At 43.9% G+C, this 15,089-nt stretch overlaps 1 long non-coding RNA gene across 2 annotated transcripts; it reads right to left on the bottom strand.

Annotated features, from left to right (window-relative positions):
* Positions 1 to 1,134: 1,134 nt before the first annotated feature.
* Positions 1,135 to 8,789, bottom strand: LOC143511670 (uncharacterized). Of its 2 annotated transcripts, XR_013130220.1 has the most exons (4): positions 8,701 to 8,789; positions 8,251 to 8,424; positions 3,194 to 3,322; positions 1,135 to 1,587 (listed from the first exon to the last, which is right to left on the bottom strand). It is a non-coding gene; the product is annotated as an uncharacterized LOC143511670 (long non-coding RNA). The 2 variants fall into 2 exon arrangements; XR_013130221.1 differs by lacking the exon at positions 8,251 to 8,424 and having other exon boundaries at positions 8,701 to 8,780.
* Between the last annotated feature and the right edge of the window lie 6,300 nt (positions 8,790 to 15,089).

The following is a 15,089-nucleotide window of genomic DNA, read 5'->3' as shown; positions in this document are numbered from 1 at the left end:
TGTATTTTCTGTTTTTTGTTCAGTGCATTTCTGTCATGGAACATCTATAGACACACAACATATGGATTTGCTATTTTCAAACGGAAGTTTATCTGGACATTAAGCATAAGGATAAAACCTTACACTGAAAAAAATAAAGCACTGGCTCAATGTAATAAAATTGAATTAATCAATCACACGAATTTTTTTTCATTGACTCAATCCAAAAAACTTAATTCATGACTAAATGAATTTAGTTTTTTGGATTGATTCAATGAAAAAAAATTAGTGTGATTGATTAATTCAATTTTATTACATTGAGCCAGTGCTTTATTTTTTTCAGTGTAATGTTTAAAAACAGAGGTCTGACTGCACTATGGCAATGAGTGTCTCTGCAGGGTTGAACTATCCGGTGAGACATCTGGTGTCAGAAGTGTAAAATAATGACAATACGTTGCCTAAAAAAATTACATCCTGACCACTGGCGATCCAGCGCTGCCCATCAACCTCTGTTTATTCTGGTACTGAAACAGCTCATTTACACAAAAGCCCACGTGTGTGTGTGTGTGTGTGTGTACGTGTACGTGTGTGTGAGTGTGTGTGTGTGTGTGGATGCAAACATCATCATGCATGCTGAAACAAATCTAATTCATTCCTACTGCCTGCAAAGCATGGAATACGAATTTTCAAATGTCACTTTTCACATTGACATGGCATCACGCTGCTTTCTTCTTCTGCTGCCTACGAGCTTTGCGCTCCTTTTCCCAACGTGTACTTCCTCTCCCCGCTCAGAGGAAATTCTCCTCGACTTCAGGCCTCACCCACAATGCTCTACTGGGCCAGCAGAGACTTAAATTTCTTCAGTTTAATTCAATTGTTAAATTAAATGTCACATGATGTGAGTATGTGCGTACTGATTCAAACTATCAAAACAGCTAGATTGTTTATTGTCATTTGTGGCATTGTCATCTTCACTGTATAGAAATAAAGTGCAAGCAAATTCAGATAAATAAGAATACAAACTTTCCATTGTAATGTTGTGGTTTTAAGATTTCAAAATGTTTTTTTTTAATTGAACATTATCTCTTGACATAAAGCAGGTTTAAGTCATTACTAGGTCTAGGGATTCAGTAATGTTTTATTTCTCACCTCGTCAGAGCTGGAAGTTTGGAACGATTTGTGATTAAATGAATTCTTTTGGAAGCGTGTTTAATAATTAATTGAAAACTACACTTCTGATTTATTAGAGCAGCATGCAGGGAGTGTCAGAGTGAGTGGGAGACACACAATACAAAGCAAAAATGTGTCAAAGGAATGAGATCTGACAGCATCCTACAAGCCGAGCTTGGAGGGAAAGGCCAGGGCTCATGGGAAACGCAGAGAGAAATACGAAACCCACTCCCACAGGACACAGTTTTGCAAACTAGTTGAACCCCCAAAGCTTGTCAGTCCAGCGCATATGAATAGGCGTGAATTATGTACATTCAGAATTGGAGCACTGATCTGAGAACAGGTTTTAGTAGCACGTGATGGTGAAACCAACAGTGCTGTGGAATCGTTGACTGACCCTGAGAAAGCAGACTCCCAGGAGGCATCCTTGCACAGATTCTGAAAAACATTAATGTTGGTATTGATGTTGATGCTCTGAAGAAACACACTTGACAACATCCTTGAATAATACATGCATCACACTCTATTATAGATTTTTTTTCCTTTACATTTAATATACCAAAGAATAAAAAAGAGTCTTCAAAAAAGTTCTGTGTATCTGGAGGTACCTTATGTACACAAGCCAAAGTGAACTTTAGTAAAGAAAAAGGAGAAGAGAGAGAGAGAGAGAGAGAGAGAGAGAGAGAGAGAGAGAGAGAGAGAGAGAGAGAGAGAGAGAGAGAGAGAGAGAGGGGATCACCCTCAATCGCTTGCTATAAAATTGACTCTGTTTCTCTCTCTCAGTTAGGTAGGTCTGCCCTCGCCTAACCATGGTTCAGGGAAAAGCTTCTTCTTAAAGCCACTTTAATGTCTTAAGAGTAATAGGCAGACAAGGTCACAGCAGCTGCCAGGGCTCCACAGGGGGTAGTTGATGAATATGGTCAGAGACACAACAGTTATGAGCCAAACGTGGCATTAAAAGAATCCTTCAAGGTTGCCGTAGGGACAGAGGAACAGGACCGTGGCTTATGATTCTACATTTGAACGATAGTGCACATTTCACATCACTGATCATAGGTGGATCACACCCATGGAAACAAAAATTGCAGGTTTAAAAACAATAATAGGTCTAAAATAATTGCAGAATTATGGACAACAGCATGTCAAATTCTAAAAATTAGCAATAGCGAAACAAATCTAAGAAAGCACAATTGATGGACAATGGACTGGTGAAAAGCATCTGTATCAAAGCACAAACTTTCGTTTCAGGCTCTGGTAGTTGCCCAAACTCTTCAAACTGTATCCAGCCCTTCCATAAATGTGGATTGTTTTGATAATTTGAATAGAAGGTGATTGAACAGGATTTAAATTTTTTCCGAGAGGTTTAGGAACGAACACAGAACTACTTATTTTTGATGCCGTGCCCAGTCAAGTGTAGAGCCAGGAAGTCAGGTGGGAGTATGGAACTGGAAATCACAAATGATTGATCTTTATGTTGTATGTAACAAGGTTTTCTTTTGAAAAAATGAGTGTAGATCACTATGTAGATGTACAGGTTAATCTACAGCCTGTCTGTCCAAATGCCCTGTACCCTCTAGTTCTCATCAGGGGTCAGTTTCTGACCACAGTGACCATAAATGCCACTGCCTCATGGGCAGCCAGCGTCTCTTCACCAGCTGTGACATTGACACATGTAAAACGTCCAGCAATACTGCTGTGTCTGACAAACAAACTGGAGGCAGCTCACCACCCACAACTGTGGGACTATTAGTCTTAATGCTGTGCTGAGAATGATCTGGAACCAATGTAATGTTGAGTGCTATGGTCATAACGACAGGTGAACTGTGAGATTGCTGCCGAGTTGTGCATGTGTACGGATGAACCACAGTCTGCAGTTGAACATGTACGAAACGTAGGAACCTATCCACAGATCTGTCTCCACCCAAGTCTGGTGTCCACACGTCCTTCTAGGCCAGCTGTGCGCTAAGCTTCCAATGGCTGTATTGGGTTCTTGGTTCTCAGGGACTGCACCATGTGTCATTTGCACATAGTTCATGATGCTTACCGAATGACTTCAGGTCACAGGTCACAAGTCCTGAACGAGCATCAGTAGAGCTATCGGTCAGCCTTCCTGGAGGGGCAGCCTTGAATTTCTTTTGCCACCAGATGGTTCGAGCTTGGCTATGTGTCAGACCTGAAACAAAAACCCGAAGCATGTGTGCAGTCTGCCGTGACTCACCATCCATTAAGGTTCAGTTATGTACTCATACCCTCACCTGGGACCCGGGACTTGGAGTCTCACCCAAACCTGCACCAGGACCGCGAGATCTTTGGTCACTTTGTGCAGCTGTATTAAAAACTGACTGAAAGCTGATCTAGAGAGCACGGTGATTAGCATGTTTACACGGCACTCCCACACTTCATGAGCGAAGGGGTTGGGGCTGGTGTGTGTGTGTGCTGTGGTCACTCAACACTTCCCCCAACCACCATTAGTCTCCCCTGTGTAGGCACCACCAAGCACAGACACACTCGCGCTGACAGCTGCTTCTTTGCTGCGGAGAGCACGTCCAGAAGACCACACACTCGGACTGTAGCACATCAGGGAGCGTGTGTGGGAGTTCACTTTATATGCAGGGCTGGAAACTGGCAGCTACTGTACACACGTAAACACATTAAAATGCAGGGAGGACTTTTTGTTTGAGGTGATGTTTCTCGCTCGGTTGTGTGTGTGTGAGTGTGTGCGTGTGTGTGTGTGTGTGTGTGTGTGTGTGTGTGTGTGTGTGTGTGTGTGTGTGTGTGTGTGTGGTGGGGGGGTTGTGGGAGTATGTGGCCCAGAGACTGTGGAGGTTATGAAACACCTGTGAGTGTTATACAAATCTGCCAATGATACAAGACTTTGACTGAGACGCAATTAGAAAGAGACAAAGAGAGATTGTGTGAGGAAAAACCATTCTATGCTGGCTGCAATGATGTAAATAAAATGTATCCGTGCACATATATGGCACTGATGTAAAGTTACATTTAGATGTTAGCAACTAGATTTGAATGTTTGCAGTATGAATGTGACTGCTGAAAAACACCCTGTCAAACACCAGCATAAATGAGGTGAAACAGGCCATATAAATCTTTTAGCAGGTGATTTCTTCATTTCTTACATGAGGTTTGTTAATAGACTCTAAAACAATATTTCACAAAAGAGGACAGGACGTTTTAAATTAGTTAATTTATATTTTTACTGATAATGCCATTCTAATTCAATTAAGTTGTGACACTTCCGCAAAAACTAATTAGGAAAAACTTGAAATGTCTCAAGGCATGAGCTATCAGTGCCAGTGCGGTGTCTGGCACCATTTCTTTCTGGAACATTCTACAGACACAGATCTAATTCTGGGATGTCTATGCTCCCTATATTCTCCACAGAAACAAACTACATCAACAAAACTACGAGCTGTTTATATCTCCATCCTTCCAAATATAAAAATATAATACAAAGTGGAACAGCAGGCAACCCAACAGGTAGAAAAAGCTTGGTGTGCAAAAGCAAAGTGAGTGTCACGGCAACTTTTGCGAGACATCTGTGCTCTGCGTTAAAAGCACTTCCCCAGTAACGCGTTGTAGCGTCTAAATTTGCTTTCCTTAGGATACAATAACGATCCACTTTGGAGCTGTGCCCTAAAACAATGTGTCTCTGTGTGTAAAAAGCTTTGACCTCGATAAACTTTTTTACAGCTATTAATTTAGGTGACACAGATTCGAGTGGGAGTGGTGGGGTCTGGCGTGCTGGTGAAGCATGCCTCTTGGTGCTTCCAGGCTCAGCCAATCACAGTGCAGACAGGATCCTGAGGTGTGATGGGTAAGTAGACAGAAGGGCAGTCTGAGAGTGATGCCATCACTGTGCCCCTGTAGCACATGTCCCAAATAGAGCCCTGAACTGCAGGTGGTGCCGCCCCTGTAGGCTACACCGTCTGCGCTCAGATGGCACCTTCCATCAGATTCAACAGCTTAATCTGCTGAAACCATTATGTTCACGGGAGGGACGCTTGGTTTTGACTGACAGGTGTAGCCATCACTCCTACTCGGTAAACATAGAGGGACGAAGACATCCCACCCAGTTGAGTGTCTCTCAGCTCTCTCTCTTTGATCTGCACATTTGGAAAATGGGCCAAGACGTGTATTTGAGTGCGTTTGGTCAACAAATCTCTATTCTGCAATCATTGCGCATTATTGGGCAGTCCCAGTATTGTGGACCACAGGACCACGGGACCGATGGACCAATCCTCCTGCGTGTATGGAGGCCTCACGTACCACCTCCTGCTTAAACATCTCAGCCCACCCTGACGTGTTTGTGATTCAGTGTTTATTTCTCCAGTGTGGGAAGCCTCATCACTGCAGCTCTGCCCACCATCCTGTTGTTCCTAGCAGGTTTTAACTTCATTACCGTCTGCCATTTAAGCTAAGCAAAAATAAATAAATTGAAAGCTACTGAAATAAAGGAATACATGCTGTTTATCTATCTATCTATCTATCTATCTATCTATCTATCTATCTATCTATCTATCTATCTATCTATCTATCTATCTATCTATCTATCTATCTATCTATCTATCTATCTATCTATCTATCTATCTATCTAAACATACATACATTGATCTTTGTTCTATTCCTGTATGCTTTCTTGATCCTGAGAAGTCAGACTGATATAATGGAGAAAACTGAAGTCATTGCTCTGTAACCTGGTGTTTTCTGAAGGACCATCTCAGAGACTCATACTCATTATCTGTCTGCAATTAAACCGGCTACAGAAGGTAATGGTAGAGTGTTTATGGCAGTCTATGTGGGGGTACAGCCCGTAGAATTGCTACAGCCATTGGCTCATTAAGTAATGATGTAATGCTTCGTACAAGACTGCTGCTCAGCCAGCTGTGTAATACCTCACTAATAGTGCGAATAGTCACTAATAGTGCGAACCCCAGACACACGCGCGCACTCCGCCGGCCCTCTCACTCCTCGCCTTTCACAGTGACACAGCAGCACGTACGGCCTTCATCAAATATCAGTGGAGCGTGCCCAGCCCAATTCCATCTCATAACGCATGTTGCCAAAGCCTGGTCTTCGAAAACCACTACAAAAAGTCATTTCACACCAATTAAAAGATCTGCCAGCAGACCTCTAATTCTGACGCAAAGCCGCCCATGCTTCATCTCGCCCGGGGCGGCGCAAGAGATAAAACATAATTCTATGTCGACATGATGTCTCTGTCGTAACTTCTTGCAGTGAAGTCGGCAACAGCTACCAGATTCACTCCCCCTCCCTCTGGGCGTGACGTTGTGGGTATTAGCGTCTACACAAACAATTTGCCATTTGCGAGGCTGAGATATGTGAGAGTCGGTTGTCAGCGGACGCTGTTGGAGGGCCACCCATTGGACCACCTCTCATTCGGACCAGAACCGCTCTGGCAGGGACCGCCAAAACTAACCTCAGATGAGCACTGTGGCGCTGTCTAGGAATGTCGTTTCTGCGAGTTTCCCCATTTGCGCATAATGAAAGCGAGGGGGTGCGGGGCACTATTAGATACCAGCAAGAGTAAACAGGAAACAGCTGTTTAAAGAGACGGCGCCATTAAACTCATCACAATGCCTCTCTCTGCCCCATTGGCTTTTACAGCCTCTCCAAACTGCCAGATTATGCTCAATAGAGACTGGGCTGTCTGTGGGCCTTGAAGGAGAGGGAGGCTGCAGAAATTAGTGCAAGCTTTATGGTTTATGAGTTTACACCATTATGATGTCATTAGGGAGCCTTTGGCTGCCACACAGAAACACAAACAACGGTTATGACATTACTGATCATTCATCAGTGAGCCTAGGCCCATAAAATTCATTTAAGTGCCCACCCACCCCACTCACCTCCCACCTCAAATACCACATCAGTGAATCTCTCTCTCTGCCTTAAAAAAAGATGATTGGTGCTCAGTTTGTAATTTTTGAGAGTCGTTAATGAGGAGATTTACATTTGAATGTGCCTTCCACAGAAACAGCATCAGAGAGTCTTCTTTATTGGTGACGACGAGGCTCTTGTGTTTATATAAAACGCGTTAGCTTGTCTGGAGATACTCACATGCAAATTAAAAAGAGAGATAATAAGATTTGAATATGAATTATCTGAACTATGTTATATCAACATGGTGTGAATTTAAATCCCACTGAATGTATTTACCTATTTTTTAGAGTGAAACTGATACCTCCTTGATAAAATTTAAGGTATAAAATTATTAATTAATATTCTACATGCTCACAGATGCGTTAAATAATAATTATGTTTAGTATGTAAGATACACCTTCAAATCTTGCTGCAAACTGCAATAAACATCTTTATAAAGACTGTCTTAAAATATTTGATGACAGTTCAGCTTTGTATCATATAAACAACTAGGCAGTTATGCTCAAGAACTCTGTAAACAGTGAGACAGATATGCAAAAACCCAGGGACAGGGAGACAGTATAATATAAAATATGCTAATTATTATTGCAAATTAAATAATAAAAACCACAGATTCGCATGGGAATTGTCTTTACCTTAAGCCCAGAGCCCAGAGAGGACAGCACTGGCTTACCAATGTTCTCAGATAAAATAACCTGGAGACGGAGGTCACTGTGTGTGTATGTGTGTGCTTGTGTGTGTGTGTGTGTGTGTGCTTGTGTGCTTGTGTGCAAATGCGCACGTGTGTGTTTGTCTGGGCATATGTGGCTGTAAATACGGACTCCTTTCACAATAATAATGGAGTACAAACCACACTAGCAGACAAGGGAAATGGATTTCACACCTCAAACAAAGACCCGGATTGGGTCCCTCCACCACTAGCAGGATCACCTGGAGCCGGTCGCCCTCAGCAGGGGCGTCTGGAAGTGCTCCAGGGCTGCTGGGGGCCGTGTGTCCAGACCCCCCACCTGCCCATCCCTGCCCCCCCTGCACTGGGCATGTTGGGGTCGAGCATGTTCTCACTCTGTCAGAAGCCCCTGTTCTCTTCTCAGCAGGCTTTTCGCTCTGTGTGACCTCGTGCCGCAAGCACGTGCAAGAACCCGCTAGCGTTCGCCTTGGGCCCTTTAGATTTGCACCTCCGCTCACGTGCGCTTTCCTGCCGTTCCATGCCGCCGTCTCCCGCACTCGCGTGTTTAACGTCTCCCTCAGCTGAACCATGGTCGCTTCAGACGAGGCTTTCACAAACGCTGCCGTGGTAGGGGTCACGCCGGGGCAGGCATACCGGAACTAGACCTATTCACCAGCGGCTTCTGTGATGGACTGAAACCACAGACTAACACTTATCAAAAAGACAGTTATGGTCTACTTATTTTGGAATGATGTAGCCCTGAGTCTAGGAAACTCAGTACTTACAAACATACTGACAGATCTTACAGATTGGAAGTATAAAGTAAAAAAAGTGATCAGTGGCTGTTTGATTTGCAAAGGTCAGCATGAACCGCAAATATAAAAGATTGGAGCCTAGCCAATAAGAATCATCTTTGAGATCAGCTAGATAGGGGCAAAGGCCAATACGTAATCCATTTCAATACTCACATTGCCAGACTCATGATGAAACAGAAACCTGGCCCCAGCAGGCACACACGTCGTGCTGTCACCAAATAGCAATGATAACAACCTTTCTCATCCTTACTGTTTGGAGGGGATTGTTTTGTGAAAGTGTTTCCCATGTGAGTCAGATGAAGCACAGGGGTTCGGCAGGAGGCGGGAACGATCCATTAAGCAGTGTGCAGCCCGTGCCTTTTAACTGTGATCCCTATCAGATGATTTAGCAGCCTTGTTCGGCGGGGGAGGCGGGAAAGTATACAGACAAAATCAATGTCCACAAAGTGGAGGTTCCTGATAAGCTGGGAAGATGACAGTGGCATAGCGAGATGACAGATGACATCAACAGAATGCCCATGAGCCCTGATCTGACTATTATAAATTAGATGAAAGTCCCCTCTTGAAGAAATATGACACAAAGCCAGGTAACATCCTCAGCAAATGAACTTTTGGGGAGTAATACAATTCTGCACACAGCAATTTAGCTTGAACCAAAAGGTGCAAATGAGAACACAGGCATTGTTAATGAGATCAAATGGTTGACTAACAGAATAAGCCGATAAGTGTTTTGGAAATGGGTTTTGTTAGATTTCAGTGAAGTGGTGAGCCCTACATCTGCCACTAGTCCTGACCCTAACCACTCTTAACACATAATATGAGTAAGCTTGAATGAATTCCATCAGATCCGTCATGGGAAGACTGTGCTGGTTTTATCTGCTCTAGTGAATTTTCCACTGCTTTCAAGATAGCAGCATTTGTGCTAAAAAATATTAGCACCAATAAGTATCAAAATGTATCTGTCACCATTAGAATACATTTAAGTATAATTATTACAATTTGCACTGGCTCACCAAAATTGAACAATGGAAGATTGGAAAAACATTGCCTGGTCTGATGAGTCTCGATTTCTGCTGCGACATTCGGATGGTAGGATCAGAATTTGGTGTCAACAATATGAAAGCATGGATCCATCCTGCTGGTGGTGGTGGTGCAATGGTGTGGGGGATATTTTCCTGGCACACTTTGTGCCCATTAGTACCAATTGAGCATTGTGTCAACGCCACAGCCTACCTGAGTATTGTTCTTCCAGCAGGCTAATGCGCCATGTCATAAAGCACAAATCATCTCCGACTGGTTTCTTGAACATGACAATGAATTCACTCAAATGGCCTCCACAGTCACCAGATCTCAATCCAATAGAGCACCTTTGGGATGTGGTGGAACAGGAGATTCACATCATAGATGTGCAGCCGACAAATCTGATGCAACTGCGTGATGCTATCATGTCAATATGGACCAGACTGTCTGAGGAATGTTTCCAGTACTTTGTTGAATCTGCCATGAAGAATTAAGGCAGTTCTGAAGGCAAAAGGGGGTTCAACCCGGTACACTCAAGGTCCACCTAATAAAGTGGCCGGTGAGTGTATGTTCATAGAATACTGAGCATAAATATGTAAATATGTAACTAGAATATAAATATAAAAAAGGGAAATGGGAAAACTGATGGTGGACAGAATTTTTTACTGAGCTTATGAGAATATAATGAACCATAGTAAAGTACCTTCATTAAATCAAACAAGAGTCTCATCTGAAACCAGGGAGGAGAGGAGTGTCTTTGAACATCGTTCATTACACTGGTGCTAACTAATTATCATTTCATCATCATCTATATATGATATTCTCTTATGGGTTCAGATGGCTGATTCATCAGTGCCCTTAATTTATTACCTGCCAAAGACCAAATACACCAACACCATCTCTTCTCATTATCCATGCCAAGATTGAGGATATTATCGAGGGGGAGGATTTTGAATATTTTTGTGATCCATTAATCCCACAGCATGAAAATCCAGTCCACTGTGATAAGTGAGAAAAGAAAGTCGCTTACTCCTCCACAGTGAGAAACATGTCTGCCTCTTCGTTTAAAAGGTGCTTTTGTTAAGCAAAAAACAATTCAGTCCATTTCATATTCATATGTGCATGGCAAAAAGAAGTTCAATTTTCTTCCTTGAGATTAGATACTTACTCAGCAGATTCCAAGCCGCTGTGTGGATTTTTTAAAGCTGTGATCAGCGAATCAAGTCTGTTGCATTGAGAGCTTTGACAGAATAAGAATAAGTCCACTGCATTTGAACCTGGAAGCACTGGACAGCATTTGAGTCTCACAGCATTGCACTGCATTTGAGCCTCACAGCATTGCACTGCATTTGAACCTGGAAGCATTGCACTGCATTTGAGCCTCACAGCATTCGAGTCTCACAGCACTGCACTGCATTCGAGTCCCACAGCACTGCACAGCATTTGGGTCTCACAGCACTGCATTTAGTCTCACAGCACTGCACTGCATGTGAATCTCACAGCACCGCACTGCAAATACACAAAGCAAATTCATCAAAATAACAACACGCACGCTACATTTTGGAAACACGCTGCAAATTCAAACACGCTGCAAATCCAGTCACAACACAACAGAAGTGGACCACAACACAACAGAAGTGGACCCCAACGCAACAGCAGTGGACCACAACACAACAGAAGTGGACCACAACACAACAGAAGTGGACCACAACGCAACAGAAGTGGACCACAACACAACAGAAGTGGACCATAACGCAACAGAAGTGGACCACAACGCAACAGAAGTGGACCACAACGCAACAGAAGTGGACCACAACGCAACAGAAGTGGACCACAACACAACAGAAGTGGACCATAACGCAACAGAAGTGGACCACAACACAACAGAAGTGGACCACAACGCAACAGAAGTGGACCACAACACAACAGAAGTGGACCACAACACAACAGAAGTGGACCACAACACAACAGAAGTGGACCACAATGCAAGTGCTTCTGGATAAATTATTATAAGCAGCACTACCAAGGGCAAAATATGTGATTACAATTTTATCACAAGTTAGCTAAATGATGCAATATGTCTCAAAGCAATTCTACGAAATAACAAAGGGAATAATGCTCTGTAGGTTTTTAGCCAGAAACAAAAGCTGTTATACAGTACATCATTAGGTTGAATGGAACTGAACTGGTAAAGCTCTTTAAATGTAGCTATTTAGACAGAAATGAGATCGTGTTAAATGACCTTTGTATCAGGGTTTTTAAGGCTGCGCTATGTACAGCATTGCAAAAATAAACATGCAAGAATTCAGAGCACAAATAAGCTTGTTTTCATTCTTTATCATATAAGTTATCTCACCTGTGATACAATCATGGTAATCGCTCACTTTTCACTTGCTTATAATAATTCATCCAGAAAAACGTTGTGTTGTGGTTGCTGGATTTCAGCATTGCAGAATTTGCAGCACGTTTTCGAAATATAGTGGCCACCTTGTGATTTTGATCAATTTGCTTTGTGAATTTGCAGCACATTTTTCATTTGCAACGCAATGGTCTTCTTCTCAAATAGTCTTCTTGGCCACCATACATAGCTGGTCATTCATGATGATGACATTTGTAGATTCGACTAACATTGGGCTGGTGAAGTCAGAAATGGGTTTCAGATCAGAAACCAAACATTGGTAAATTTGTGCTTCCCAGAGACTTTCAAAGAACAAGCTTACTCAAATAAACATGTCAAAAAACAGCCATACTTTGTTCTTTCAGAGCCCTCTCCTCTCATGACTCTGCTGAAGTCACGTGAAGCTTCGTTCTCCAATGGTTTGCGTATTCTGTATATGGACTGGGAACGTGTTTTATCACCACCTGTGATGCATGAGGTCTGGCTAGGCTGCCACGGTAGGGGCCCTCCCACAGACCTCCATCTCAGGAGGAATTTACAGTGATAAATCCAGCGGCCTCTGACACTGTGAAATATCTGCAGCTCACCTCCCACTCCGGAGGTTTTAAAGTGGACGGTGGCAAGGTCAGGGCACCGGCGTATTCATCAAGCAGCCACCCCTCCCCTGCAGCTCCCGCGCCTCCACCTGCTTTCATTAGTGAGCTCGCCGTGCAATCCTCCTGGCAGGGGTCGCCTCGCTGGGGGGTCACGCAGCCGCGGCTCTCCGTTTGCACATTAAAATGACAGGAAGTGAGTCTCTCTCTCTTTCTCTCTATGAAGACAAATGAGATTATTGAGTACAGTATAGCTGTGTAAAGGATAACAATCTGAGAACTGACTAACGAGGCTGCTATTGTCTGTAATGATGTACTGAAAATAAATACAGTCATCACTTTTATTCAAACAATACCAAAGTCATCCATGGCCAGGAGACCAATTGAACATAATTGGCCCAGACATCTAGGAGGGGATAAAGGCACTGGGCTTATTATAATAGCATTCTGGGGAGAGACTAGCCAATCACAGGTGTCTATTTGGTCATGTGATCGGGGCTGGAACCAGTCTCCTGCAGGTTCAGTTGTGCTATGGCTCCTATGAGTCGCTGCTCTCCCGTGAGTGACAACTCGAAAAGACGTGGCGGCTGGCCTCACGTGTCTCTGCAGGAGGACGTGTTAGCCCTCACACTCCCACAGCGGAGCAGATAACGAGTGTATATCGCAAACAGCAAATCATGCAGTTTAAATTGTGTAAAACTCAAAAGAAAAGGCCAAATCAAAACAAATAAACAAACAAAACAAAACACCGCTTTCACTTAAACTGAAGAAACCTTCGTTTTGGAAGCCAAAATGCTAAAGGAAGTGCTGTTGCCAAAGCAGCTGATAACAATGGCGTTTCCAGCCTCAAACAACAGCCCTGATCCTCAAAAGGCATGAGGGCTTTGCACCAAGTGGCTGTGTCTGTGTTTTACACCCATCAATTAGCAGATGCTGAGCGGGTTGAGGCGGCTCATTCACACACCCTCCTGTGATGGGGAGAGTTATGCTCCCAGGGGTCATTCACTCTTTGGCTAATTGGACTTTAAATCAGGCTCGCCAGACGGCCTCGGCACCAAGGGCTTAAAGCGGTGGGTGACCGGGGCCGCGGAGAGGTCACGCACCAGTAGATCACTATCCTTTGAGCAAAATTTGATAATATATGTTTTTAGTCAGCATAATCTCTTACCAGACTTTAGCAAGGAGTCGATGCAAGTGTGGGAATCGGAGGAGAGTAATGATGATTGCCTAAGCTTCAGGTTTTTAATGTAGCAACCTAGTGCGGAGCAGAACTCAATAAGGAAATGCACTGGTTCACTGACTGCAGACCGCAGCCCAATGGGGCGTGTTGAAAACCAGCATGGATTAGGGGTGTAAGTCCATGTTTCTCCCCGACAGTCCTGCTCTGGATCTGCTGGTGGACTGAAGTTTAGCGTTTTCTTTCAACTCCAACTAATCAGCTGATAGAGGAGGCATTCTTATGCTGAGGGGGGAAGATGTTCTCCGCTTGTGCATTGGATATAGGGTGGTATGATATCTGTATATCAGTATATCAATTCTGTGCTGATGTGGGTTTTGCAATTCTAAAGCTACATCTTCACAGCGAAGGCTTCACCTTCCCTCTGTTACCCTGGAGACCAGAGGAACAGTTAGTCCTGTGAAGGTGAAACATCTCTCTCATGGCATCATCTTCTCACGCATCTCAGCACATCTTATTCAGCATCCCGTCCAATCCGCTCTGAGCAGAAGGCCGTCCTGCTCCCAGAATGCACGGCGGGGGGTTTCCCTAAGCCCTTTACAAATCCACCGCGCTCCTGCCAAATGTCATCCCATATTGGGGCAATTGAAGGAAACTGTTTTGAGCGTGTGCGAGCCAGTGATATTTACTCTGCAGTTTTCAGGGGATACAGATGGTCGCGCTCACATATTTGGCAGGAGCAAATTGGGGCGAGTGGAATAATGCTGAGGGCCCCAGACCCCCATTGATCAGAGGCGGGGGGGTGGGGGGGGGGGCGGAGTCACATCGACTGGGCTTCAATCTGCGCCGACCGAGCTGATGAGAGGCTGGAGATAATGGCATAGATTTACATGAGGGCGTGGCATCTGCAATTAACACTACCTTCTGCCCATCTAAATCAGTCCAGTGATGACCTGTAACATCTGACATTAATCAGCCGTGGACCTAGAAAACCCCACCCCACTCAACAGACCACACCACACACACACACACACACACACACACACACACACACACACACACACACACACACACACACACACACACACACACACACACACACACACAGTGCAGAGATATAAGACTCTTTGACAAGCAGAGTTACTGTGCACTGTATGAACCTGCTGTGTTGTAGATAAAGAGACAGACCCCAGTGGCAGTATTCCAAACGACTTACTTATCTGTGTCCACCACATCAAAGCCAGAACCCACATTTATAAAACCTCCCAAATCCTTATAAATACAGTTATATGTCTAGAGAGGTCTAATTTAAGCAACAAGCAGTTATGCATTTTACATCTGGAAGACGCAAAAT

This window comes from Brachyhypopomus gauderio, chromosome 4 (assembly GCF_052324685.1).
Source record: "Brachyhypopomus gauderio isolate BG-103 chromosome 4, BGAUD_0.2, whole genome shotgun sequence".
NCBI lineage: Eukaryota > Metazoa > Chordata > Actinopteri > Gymnotiformes > Hypopomidae > Brachyhypopomus > Brachyhypopomus gauderio.
This window is presented reverse-complemented; position numbering and strand designations above follow the sequence as displayed.